The 12,409-nt window shown below is 41.5% G+C and overlaps 1 pseudogene; it reads left to right on the top strand.

Moving 5' to 3' along the window:
- The first annotated feature begins 9,217 nt into the window (after positions 1-9,217).
- Positions 9,218-10,457, top strand: LOC139014481 (keratin, type I cytoskeletal 18 pseudogene; annotated as a pseudogene).
- Positions 10,458-12,409: the final 1,952 nt, after the last annotated feature.

The following is a 12,409-nucleotide window of genomic DNA, read 5'->3' as shown; positions in this document are numbered from 1 at the left end:
GTGCATGTATGCATATGTACATACACACATGCATGCACACAGATACACACATCTGTATGCATGCACACATATATATGCATATAGTCGCATCTACACACATATAAATACTTATACATGTCTATAAAGCATGTGTATACAATAATAAACACATTTAAATATATGTATAAATATATGTATAGTGCTTATGCATAGATACACACATACATACATTCATACATTTATATACACCTCCTTTCATACAGACATATGCACTCACACACACTCTCACACGCATATACTTAGTTTCTCACATATATATGTGTGTGTATATATAGACTTATATACATATATACACATATACATGCACAAATATATACTTTCACAGGCATATACCCAGTCACAAACATATATAGATATATGCACAGGCACAGGCACGTATTCACTCACACACATATATACTCACATACCTATGCACACACACATTCACATTCATACCCATATAAATACAGAGATATACACACTGTTAAAATTGACTTTTAATTTTGATCAATAATTTAATAGGTAGAAACTCTAGACCCATATTAATTAATAATAGTTGTGTACCCTTATTTTAAACATTATTTTGATGTACATGCTTCTAGTGTTTCACCATTAGGAATATATATATATATATGTATATATATATATATATACCTTAAAGAGACTTTCTATTCTTAATTTACTATGGGATTTTATGTTCTGAGAAATTTGACAAATAACCAAAAATATGTTGAATAATGATACATATTTATATAACATCAACCAGAACTAAGGATTTGAAATATTTTGCTCCATCCTAATTTAAATGAAAGAAATAACATGTTACAGAGAACGTTTTCTTTGTTCTCTACTAATAGTTTATTTCCCATGTCCCAAACCCAGGGGAAAATGTGAACTTAGCACATATCTTTTTCTACTCTATTTGAATACACTTACAAACATATGTATGTCTCAATAAATAATACATAATGTTTATTTTTTAGTTTGGAAATTGGACATAAATGTCAAGATATGTGTCATCTGAAACTTGCTTTTTTTCAATTCAACATTTTGTGCAGAACTACAATTATATGACTGAGTAGAGAGAGTTACATTATTTTAACAGTTGCAGTGTTTCAGTGTATGAATTTACCAATGTGCATCTTGGATAAACCTGTCAGACACAGAACACTGGGCCGATGGACCCTGGGCCTAACTCAGTGCACCTGCACTTAGGATTCATCCCTCTCCTCACTGACCTATGATCAATGGATATTATGCTGCTTAAAAATGCAGACCCTGAAACTGACAGCCTGGGTTTAAATCCTAACTCCATGTCTCATTTTCCTTACCTGTGAAATGGGGATGATAATGATTACAACTTTATAGGGTTGCTATGAGGATTAAACCTAATATAAACACTCAAATATTTATAAACCACACATACACATATGTATACAGAAAGAATGAGAGGTAGAGAAAACACTTAAAGTAGCTCCTGGCACAAAGCATCTATATATATAAAAGCCTAAGTGACCCTTATGACCAGAACGACCGGTCGACCAGTTGCTATGACATGCACTGACCACCAGGGGCAGGTGCTCAACACAGGAGCTGCCTCCTGGTGGTCCCCAGCAGGCCAACCTTTAGCAGTCCCTACACCTGGCTGGTAGGCCCTGATTGGCCCTGATTACCGACCAGGCCTAGGGTACCCCACCCATGCACGAATTTGTGCACCAAGCCTCTAGTGTACCATATAAATCTGTAGAAATGTTAGCTGCTCTCACTGCTATTGTTGCTTTATCTCAGGTAGTGTTTAGTACTAAATCTCCCAAATTCTGTGTATATGTTACACTTATAGAACATCTCAATTTGGATGCTACATTGCCATTTATAGTTGAAAGACTTATGATGAAAAAGTAGATTTACATGCTTAAATTGTTCTGGAATGAGCCTGACTTTCTACACCTTGTTCTTCATGTGCACCTGTTAACCAATTGCTGCTTTGGTTCAATTGGCACTCTGCTTAATTTACCCATGGCTCCTGCTGACCAAGACTTGCTGTCTTTTTAAAAATGTTCCTTTATTTTTCTTTGCATTCTATTTGATTCCAGATAGCATTATAGCTTCTATTATACTATCTATCTATTTATCTATCTATCTATCTATCTATCTATCTATCTATATCATTTTTACCCATCTTTCCCCACATCCTTTGACAACCACTGGCTTGTTCTCTGTATCTGTTGGTCTGTTTCTTTTTCTTTATTCATATTTTTTATATACAACATATGAGTAAAATCATTCAGTATTTGTTTTTTTCTTATTTTCCTTTGACTTATTTCACTTAGCATTATTCCTCTCAAGTTTCATCCATGTTGTCGCAAATGTCAACATTTCAGTCTTTTTTATTGCTGAGTAATATCCATAAATATATAAATGAGAGGTAGAGAAAATACTTAAAGTGGTTCCTGGCACAAGTATATACCATATAAACCTGTATAAATCTTAGCTACTGTCACTGCTACTGTTTCTCTATATGTGAAAGAGAGACTTCAGCCATGGCTTATAATAGTTCACTGTCTTAAATTTGGGTATATGATGAAGATCCTAGGCTATGTTTGAAAACAGGGCCACTGAAATCGTCACTGAGAGGTGGATGTATGCCCTGGACGGACCTTTTGCATTGCTCTCCTCCTCCTCCCTCAGGGACAAACACATCATCCAGTTTCCCCATAACAGTTTGGTAGCTTAAACTGGTTCTTTGTGTCTTTACATAAATCCTAAATGTCTTGCCAGACTCTTAAAAATCCAAACAAATACAATAGCCTCCTTTAAAAATATTAGGTGAATAAAATGCCCCTCCCCCCGGGTCAAATGCAAATGCTGTTTGACCGGGGTCTTTAATTCTTCTTCATCGCTCATCTTTATGTTCCCTGCAGTGCCTGCTTACAGAAAGTGGTCAGTTTATATTTGGTTAATGACTGCCTCTGTTTCCTACTTCCCATAAAACCTCTCTTTCAGAGGAGACTTGAACTAATTGCTCCTTTACCCATTTCATCCAGGCCACAGACAAAACCACAACTCATTTGGTGGCTGAAGTTTACTGAAAGCTTCCTTTCCTCTTGATGCAGTCAGTTTATTTAATCACATGGCAGGGTTGGCCTGAGGGTAACAATGGGCAAGAGTTGTTGGAACAGTGACTGCTTATGGTTGGGGGATGAGGGCCTTGCCTTCAAGATTTAGCATGCTGAGGCCCAGGAAATTGAATCTTTAAATCTATAGATTTGCAATGAGTGCAGTCAAAATGGGAGTATTGGCTTGTTTTGAGCATCATGGGAAAAAATAATTTAAGTATTTTGGATGCCTACTGATGGCTGAGAAAGAGAATAAGAATTTGTGTAGTTTTACGGGGTGAAAATCAGAGCAATGCTCATGGCCTTTGATGCACATTTTATAAGCAAAGCAAGGTGGTAGCTTGAATTGGCAAGGGATGTTTTCATTCATTCATTCATTCATTCATTCATCAGTCATCTTCTAGGTTAGCATTCATTGAATGATTAACATGTATCAGACACTATTCTAAGTACTTTACTTGCATCAACTCATTAAATCCAACCAATAACCTATTACTCTGGCACTATTAGAAGTTACTTTGCTCAAGCTTACATAGTTAGTAAATGGTGGAGTCAGAACTTGAACCAGGATGTCTGACTCCAGAATCTTTTGACTTTACCACTAGATAGGTGACAGACTGGATCCCTGCTCTGACAGACTTTATATTATAGTAGGTGAGACAGCCAATAAACATATAAGTAAACATTAAATAGGAAATATTTCAGAGAGTAAAAATGAATGTTATAGAATAATAAGATTAACTAAGTGAGAGGGCAGTGTGTCTACTTCAGCTCAACGGCCAGGCATGGCCACTCAGACCAGGTGACACTTGAACTGAGGTGCCAGTGATGACAAGAAGCTAGACACTGAAGATCTGGAAGGAGACTGTTTCAGGCAGTAGCAATATCTAAAACAAGTTCTTAAGGTGGGTCCAGTAAAACTGGTGATGCCCTGCCTACATTGCCTTCCCTGGGCCAATGTACAAATTCCCTAGCTGCTATAAATGTTGGCTGCTTTCTGCTCACAACTGCAGTTGCCCTCAGCTGAAGGAGAATGGCTGACATTATGTCCACCCCTGTGGGTTGACCACAGCCAATGGCTGATTGATAGTGTGGTACAAGATGCTGGCCCCTTGCCTCATGCGGAGTCATGGGATCATCAAAGTTAGCCTCCAGTGGAGACCACATCTTTGCTTGGCTTTTCCCCATTTCCTGTTCTGCTTCCCTTACTCTTTTCCAGTTTGGTTCTGAGATCCTTCCCTCAATTAACCACAGGCACAAGAACCTCCATCAAAGGCTCTGCTTCTAGGAAACCCAATCTAAGACAATGGGAAAGAGCCTGGTGTCATGGAAGGACAGCAAGGGAGGCTGGTAACGGCTGAAACACAGGGAGCAAGAGTGTGAGGGTGTGAAGGTACATATGGGGGAAGGGGACAGCTGAAGGAAACTTATGCAGGATAGATGAAAAGCTTAGATTTCACTTAAAGGACAATGGGAAGCCTTTGGAAAGTAATTTGGTATTCCAGTGCTCTCCAGTTGTGGTGTGGAAAATGAGCTATGGGGCAGATGAGGCAGAAAACCTTTTTGACCAAAAATTGTAATATCACATCTAAGAAATAATAGTGTCTTGAATTTAAAAAAAAAGGTGGTGAAGCAGGTGAGCAGGGGCTGGATTTGGGAGATATTCTAGAAGTAGAGTAAGTACTTCCTGTTAAATTGGATATGGCAGAGTAAAGAAATCTAGGTTTGAGAAGTCAGGCAAATGGCTAAGAGTGGTAGGAATAGTACTTGCTTTATCGTATGCCTTGGAAATTTCTCAAATGGGTTGTCTACATTTAATTCCAGCTTCCTCATTGGAGGAAGCTAATATAGTTTTGAATTAAATGATACAAAATTGTAATTGGGGGAATGTTACAAAATCATTTAATTGTGTTTTACCACCTCTGGCATGGCTTTTAAGCTGGGAAAAGGCAATTCCATGGCTCCCGGCTTTTTTCTGGGCAGGCAACTTTGTACATGGCTTACTGCCATAGCAATGCCTTGATTAAACAAAGGCCAAAGAGCCATGCACCATCAGGGAGGGCAGAACTCCATTCCCTGCTTGCTCTCAATTCCAAGCGGATGTGAGTGGGAAAGAAAATGTGGAGTGACTGTTTGTGTGAGAATGATTACCTTTCCCTTCAGAGAGCCTCTTGGAATATGGAATAGATTAAGATACTCGGAAGCTGTGAATGCCTCAGATCATGCCCAGAGGGGTGGTGATCATCCCAAGGGCTCAGGCCTCCCTGATTTCAGGGTGAGGCATGGAATTAGCAGGAGGCCCTGGATGGGGAATCTAGGCTCCTCATGGAGGAAGAGAGCTTTTCTTTATTCTTCTTTGTTCACAAGAGAGATCCTCCCTCCCCCCCCTCCCCTCCCCCCAGGGGGAGGTGGGACTCATGCATAGCTAACAACTGATGAACTCTTTTTAACTTTCCTTACTCAGGGAGGCAATGTTAGCATCAGTGTCTTCCAGGGAAGGATCCCTCACAGAGGACTTTGGGAGCTGGGATGCCATGACTGGGAAAGAAGATCCAGGCACTCACACTAAAAAGAAAAGTGAGTCTTGATCACAGACAGATGCTTAACAAACCCACAAATAATTGAAAGGAGAGAGTCCACATGCGCTTTTTAATTGATGGAAGTAAAGCATTTAGAGTGTGAACAATAAGTGGAAAAGAGGTCACAGCTTTTCTTAATCCACTGTGCCCAAGCCAGACACCCCCATCACTTCCTGCTTCATGCAATGCTATTGTGCCTTGACTTGCAGCCAAAATAAGTACTTAATTTTCTATCGCTAGGTGTACAAGCAATGTTTGTCTAATTTTGGGTGATGTCTGTCTCTGTTATCAGGGCCTCGCACAGTGTAAACTTTAGGAGGACAAGAGGCAACATTCAGTGCCAAGCACAGAAGTAGGTGCAACTTGGCTGCTTTGGGTCAGTCAGGCTCTGGCTTTGTCCCCTCTCTCAAAGGATTGCCCCAGCCAGGTAAAAGCATCTGTTGCTTTTGCCTGCAGGCCTGTTTTGCCTTAGACCAGTGGTCGGCAAACTCATTAGTCAACAGAGCCAAATATCAACAGTACAATGACTGAAATTTCTTTTGAGAGCCAAATTTTTTAAACTTAAACTATATAGGTAGGTACACTGTTATTATCTTAATTAGGGTACTCCTAAGGCTTCAGAAGAGCCACACTCAAGGGGCCAAAGAGCCGCATGTGGCTCGCGAGTCGCAGTTTGCCGACCACGGCTAGACTGACACCAGTTCCTGCCCCCAGCAAGAATCACAGAAGAAGCTTCCTAAAAGTTGTGCTAAGTTGTTCGGTGTGTCACACTGACTCTGCTTTAGCTAAGTAGAGCTTGAGGAGTCAGCAGGCCACACTTAGAAGGATGTCAGGCAGGTGGCTGGGGTGTTTGCAGGTGTTAGATGTGTTCTGAAATTTCAGAGTGAGTCCAAAGTACTGATAGACTTTTGGGAAACACACTGTGAGGATGGGAGCCAATGAGCAGCTTCATGGGATAAAGACAGTACAATGAGCAGAAAATAGGCCAGACTGGTATTTTGGGGAATATCCTCTATTAAGTGATGGACAATGAATAGCAGGGGAAACCCCAAAGGACACTTGAAATGAGCAGTAGGAAAAGTTGGAAGGAGACCAACATCACAGAAACCAAGCGTTCATGCTGAGAGGTGAGAGTGCTGCTGGAAATACAAGCACGAGGGGCAGCAAACTGAGGCCTTTGATTTTGTTTGACTTTTGTGAAAACAGTTTCAAAAGACCGGAGAGAGGAAGAGCCAAGATCCATGAGACCGAGGAATAAGTCTCCCATTTATTTGGTGTCTTCTAAAGTTCATGCTGGATGGTAGACAGCATCTTATTTTATTGAGGGAAAAAGAGAGAACAGGAAGCAGCAGACTTAGAAGAAGATTGGTACGACAAGGAAGGAGAGGAGTAGATCAAGAGGGGGTGTTATTGTCTATTTCCTTTTGGATGGGAAGATTTGAGCTCGTGTTTAGGAATTGGACACATAGCTGGCGAGGAGAGGGAAAACAGAGACCATAGTCATGAGAGGGAGGGTCCAGCATCATAAGAGGCAGGTGAAGGGGTTAACCTGCCCATGTGGCAGAGAAAGTTTCTTCCAAGATGGGCGGGAAGGAAGAAAGTTTCAGTGAGGATCCAAAGAAAACTTAAAGAGCTGGGAGGAAACTTGTGGGAGTTCTCATCAGATGTTCTCAATTTTCCCAGGGAAGTAGGTGGAGAGGTCATCTTTGAGAGTGAAGGGGCAGGGGAGGAAATAGACCTGGAGGAGAATGAAGGAAAGGGGGAAGGTTGTGGTGGTGAATTCCATGACAGGAAGTACTCTGTGGGTGATGAAAAGGGTTGCAGCCAGGCACTGAGCCCAGCTACTAAGGTCCCCCTTCTCTGTTTACTCAGCCCCAACCCCCTTCGGCTCTAGTGCTGACAAGGACCAGGAGAGTCTTTACATGCCCAGAGATTTATTTAAAGAAGAGTAGGTAGTAAAGGGAAAATACCCTCTGAATTGCTTCTAAGTAGCCAGGGAAGACTTGACAGAGGAGAAGAAAGTTTAGAAGGGCTTGATCTGAGAACACAGAGAAAGTTTGCACAATAGTAAGGGATCCGATGGGCCTCTCTGGAAACATATCTTTAAGCTTTTTGGGAGAAAGTAGAGAAGCAATTATTCAGTGGATTACCCGAATTCCTCTTTTAACATCATGGTATCACTGCCAGAAGTTGATTTGTAACACAGTTCAGCCACTTTACCACATCTTACCTCTTAGAAAGGATGGATTGGGGATTTTTCAGGTTACATGTGTTTTTCAACCATCAGCATCAATACTGATGGATTATTTTCTTAGCAGTAAGTGTAGGTATAATGCTGTATCCAAGCCAGGGAGGAACATTTTATTTGAAGTTTTACTTTCTTAACCATCATCTTGACCTTCAATTTGTCAAGACTTCCTTATTTTCCCCCAGTTTTGGTGGAGGATATCCCAGTCTGGAAATCCAACTGACATAACTCCCTCCAATTACACTCTGAAAACAGTAATCTCCATAGATATTTGAGTGTGGTCTGTGCCTCTCAGTTTATCAACTTGAATCTACTGCAGAGAGGGCTCAAGGCAGAGTGTTTTAAAATCACAAGCGATGTTTGGTTTGCTGATAACTGAGCTGAAACAATTAGGACTGGCTATATAATTTGCAGGTCCCGGAGCAAAATGAAAATGTGGGGTCCTTGTTCAAAAATTATTAACAATTTCAAGATGATAATAATAGAGCCTTGAACCAAGTGTGGGGCCCTTCTAAGCACAAGCCCTGTGCAACTGCCTGAGTCACATGCTCATGATGCTGGTCCTGGAAATAACCCAAGGGCAGTCACACAAGTTGCAGAAACCTCACCGACTCCCCCCCCTGCCCCCCCGCTCCCCCCCGCCTCTCACGACTGAGCTTTAGTGTTGGATACTTGCTCTAAACTCTGAGCCAGGTTCTCCTTTAGCTCTCTCTCCTTTTGGAAAAATAAAATCAGCCCAACACATTACTGTTATGATCTGCTGCCTTGTGACCACCCCAGGAGTCTGGACAAGGAGGTTATAATGGGATGGTGCGGTGGACAGAGCAACACATGGGTCCACATGGGAGTCATGCCCCAGCATAGAATCACATGTTGGCTTCTAAGTAATTTTCAATTCTTGGCCAGAAGTGATATCTTAATGGGCAGCCAAAGCAGTAGTTCAAGTTAGGACAGCCTTGTAAGGGTGGGTGTGGTGAGCCCCCTTTGCCATTGGGTATAGGCTTCCAACTGAAAGTAGATTTATGTCCATTTTGTGACCTTATTTACAATAGGAACACTTTTTCTTTCTCAGTTTTCTGATGGAGAGAATTCTAACCCCTGACTATGAAGTTTTGATTTCAATAATTAATAGCTTGATAAATCTCATCTAACTTAAAAGGTTTGGTAAAATATATTTTGCAAATAAAATTATTTAAAATAAAAAAAGGTTTTGGAGTAGGGGAAAAATTATTCATACAGGTGACTTGGACCTGAGTCTTGGCCTCTCACCCTCCTCCCTGAACAACATGATCTTCAGCAACTGCTCCAGGTTCTCCACAAACTACTGGACCTTGGGCTCCATGTAGTTACCCAGCCATTGGACCAGCCAGCCAGCAGCATGGCCACCAACTATGCAGATGCCAGGGGCTCAGCTTTCAGATCTCTGTGTCCCACTTCACCAGCATGTGGAGTGGCCTGGCTTCAGAGATGGCTGGGGGTCCAGCAGGCATAGGGTGGATCCAAAATGAAGAGATTATGCAATGCCTGGATGACTATCTGGCCTCCTACCTAAGATGGTGAGAAGCCTGGAGACTGGACAATAAAATCTGGGAACACCTGGAGAAGAAGCGACCCCAGGTCAGAGATTAGGGACATTACTTCAAGACCATTGAGGATCTGAGGGCTCAGATATTTTTAAGTTTTGTGAGACATGCCCACATGGTTCTGCAGATTGACAATGCCTGTCTTGCTGCTGATGACTTCAGAGTCAAATATGAGAAGGAGCTGGCCATGTGCTGGTCTGTGGAGGGTGACATCAATGGGCTCTGAAAGGTCACTGATGACACCAATATCACTCTACTGCCACTGAAGACAGAGATCGAGGCTCTTAAAAAGGGCCTGCTCTTCATGAAGAAGAACCATGAGGAAGAAGTAAATGGTCTACAAAACCAGATTGCCAACTCTGGGTTGACTGTGGAGTTGGATGCTTCCAAATCTCAGGACTTCAGCATGATCATGGTGGACATCTGGGCCCAGTAGAAGAACTGAGAGGAGCTAGACAAGTACTGGTCCCAGCAGATTGAGGGGAACACCACAGTGGTCACCTTACAGATTGCTGAGATGTATGGTCTAGTAGTCCTTGGAGATTGATCTAGACTTCATGAGAAATTTTAAGGCCAGTTTGGAGAACATACCGAGGGAGGTGGAGATGTGCTATGCCACATAGATGAAATAATTCAATGGGATCCTGCTGTACCTTCTGTCAGAGCTGGCCCAGACCTGGGCAGAGTGGCAGCACCTGGCCTAGCAGTAGAGGCCCTGCTGAACATCAAGGTCAAATTGGAGGCCAAGATTTTCACCTATTGCAATCTGCTGGAAGAAGGGGAGGACCTCTATATTAGTGACACCCTGGACAACAGAAATTTCCTGCAGTCCATCCAGAAGACCACTACCTGCAGAGTTGTGGACAGTGAGGTGGTATCTGAGGTCAATGACACCAAAGTTCTGAAGCATTAAGGCAGCAGTAATGGGGCATCCCTTGGCGAGCAGGTGGCCAATAATAAGTTCAGACATCAATGAAAAACAAACAAATAATTTTCCATCCATTAAAGAAGTTTTGTAGCTGCTGGGGGCAATCTACTGAAGAACCTATCAAAGGACAGTGAAGTTGCAGGAATTTGAAATTCAAACAACCCCATGGGTTAGAAACCCTGAATGTGCTAAAAATTAGATGCAAACAACTGCACAAGTTCAGAATAAAAAGTAGGTCAGAGATCAAACAGAGAAATGAGCATTGGTGGGGAGAATCAATGCAATCCATAGAAGGCTTAACAGAAAGTTCAGGCAAATAGCATGTGGGGGAGTAGTGGGAACTGGGAGGGTGGGACAAGGAGGACAGAGCCAAAGGGCCAGCCATAAAAATACTTTGGTTACCAGGATAACTTGTTCAACATGTTCTCCTGTTTCCTCTAAGGTATGTGACTGTTGGCTGAAGTGGGCATGATGAAAGGTGGAGCAAGAGGAAGTTCAACAGAAAAGAGTGTAAAAACACAGACGTATGCAGTCCTCTAGTTCTGAAGAGGAAATCTTCGCATTTTCTATTTTTGGACTGATAAATAAACTCTTCCAGGGCAAAGATCACTTATTCTATTTTTGTCCTTCTAGTCTATAGCATAGGACACCATTCTCATGCCCTCTTTCCCCCACTCTTGTTTTATTACTGAGTCATAATTTGTATATAGTAAAATTCACAGATTTGAAGACTAAGTTTGAGGAATTGCTATATATGTATATACCTGTGTAACCACCACCTGGATCAAGATGGAGACCTTTTCTATTACTCCAGTAAGTTTGTTTGGACTCCATTCATAGTCAATGCCTATTTGTCTTTCCTTACTCATGTAAATGGAATCAGAGAGCATGCAGTTTGAATGTCTGGTTTATCCTGCTCGTCATTATGCCAGAAGATTCATCCTTGTTATTGGGGATAGCAGTAGTTCATTCTTTTGCATTGCTGAGTAGTATTCCATTGTAGGACTGTACCATGATTAGTTTATTCATTCTCCTGCTTAGGCATTTGGGTTGTTCCCATGTTCAGGGTATATGAATAAATCTACTATGAACTGTCATTTTTTTGTTATTGTTGACATATACTCTCATGTCTCAATGTCTTTTGAAATATTTTTTATTCTTTTGTCATCCAGGGTGTGACTTTTTATTTATCTTCCTCCTATTTCCCTGACTTATCTTACTTTATGTCCTCTGCTATTTTTTTCCTATTTCCTCAACTTCTAAATGTTGGGCTCTCCCACCCAACCAGTTCAGACCTTGGCCTTCTTCTCTATCTAGATCCACATTCTGTGTTATCTTCTTCAGTATTGTGGCTTTAAATACCACTTCCTCATAATGCCCATATTTACAACTTTTGCCCAGATCTCTCACTTAAACCCCAAACTGATATATTTAAATGTATTTCAACATCCATACTTGGATATTTAACAGGTATCTCAAACTTTAGAAGACAGACATTGGCTTTCTAACCTAACCCTCACAATCTGATCTACCTCTGGCTTTCCCCATCTCAGTTGTGGCAACAACATCCTCCTAGGGGCTAAAGTTAAAAAACTTGGAACAATCATCAACTCATCTCTTTTTCTCTAACCTCCCATTCAATTCACCAGCAAATCCTGTGAAAGCTACCTTCAAATTATACCTTGAATAATCATTTCATCACATCCATCACCCCAAGACTGATGCTTCTGCTTTTGTCCCCCCTAGAATCTCTCCTTCACAAAGAATCCAGAATAATCCCCTTTAGGAGCAGAAGCCAAATCAGGTCATTTATCTGCTCAGAATCCTCCAATGACATCTCATCTTACTCAGAGTCAAAGTCAAGTCCTTTACTATGGCTTATAAGGCCCTGAGTGAATTACTGCCTATCTATGCCTTCTCTTCATAGTCTTTCCTCC

Source organism: Myotis yumanensis, unplaced genomic scaffold (genome assembly GCF_028538775.1).
Source record: "Myotis yumanensis isolate MYYU_CA2020_CCGP unplaced genomic scaffold, mMyoYum1.0.hap1 SCAF_7, whole genome shotgun sequence".
Lineage (NCBI taxonomy): Eukaryota > Metazoa > Chordata > Mammalia > Chiroptera > Vespertilionidae > Myotis > Myotis yumanensis.
This window is presented reverse-complemented; position numbering and strand designations above follow the sequence as displayed.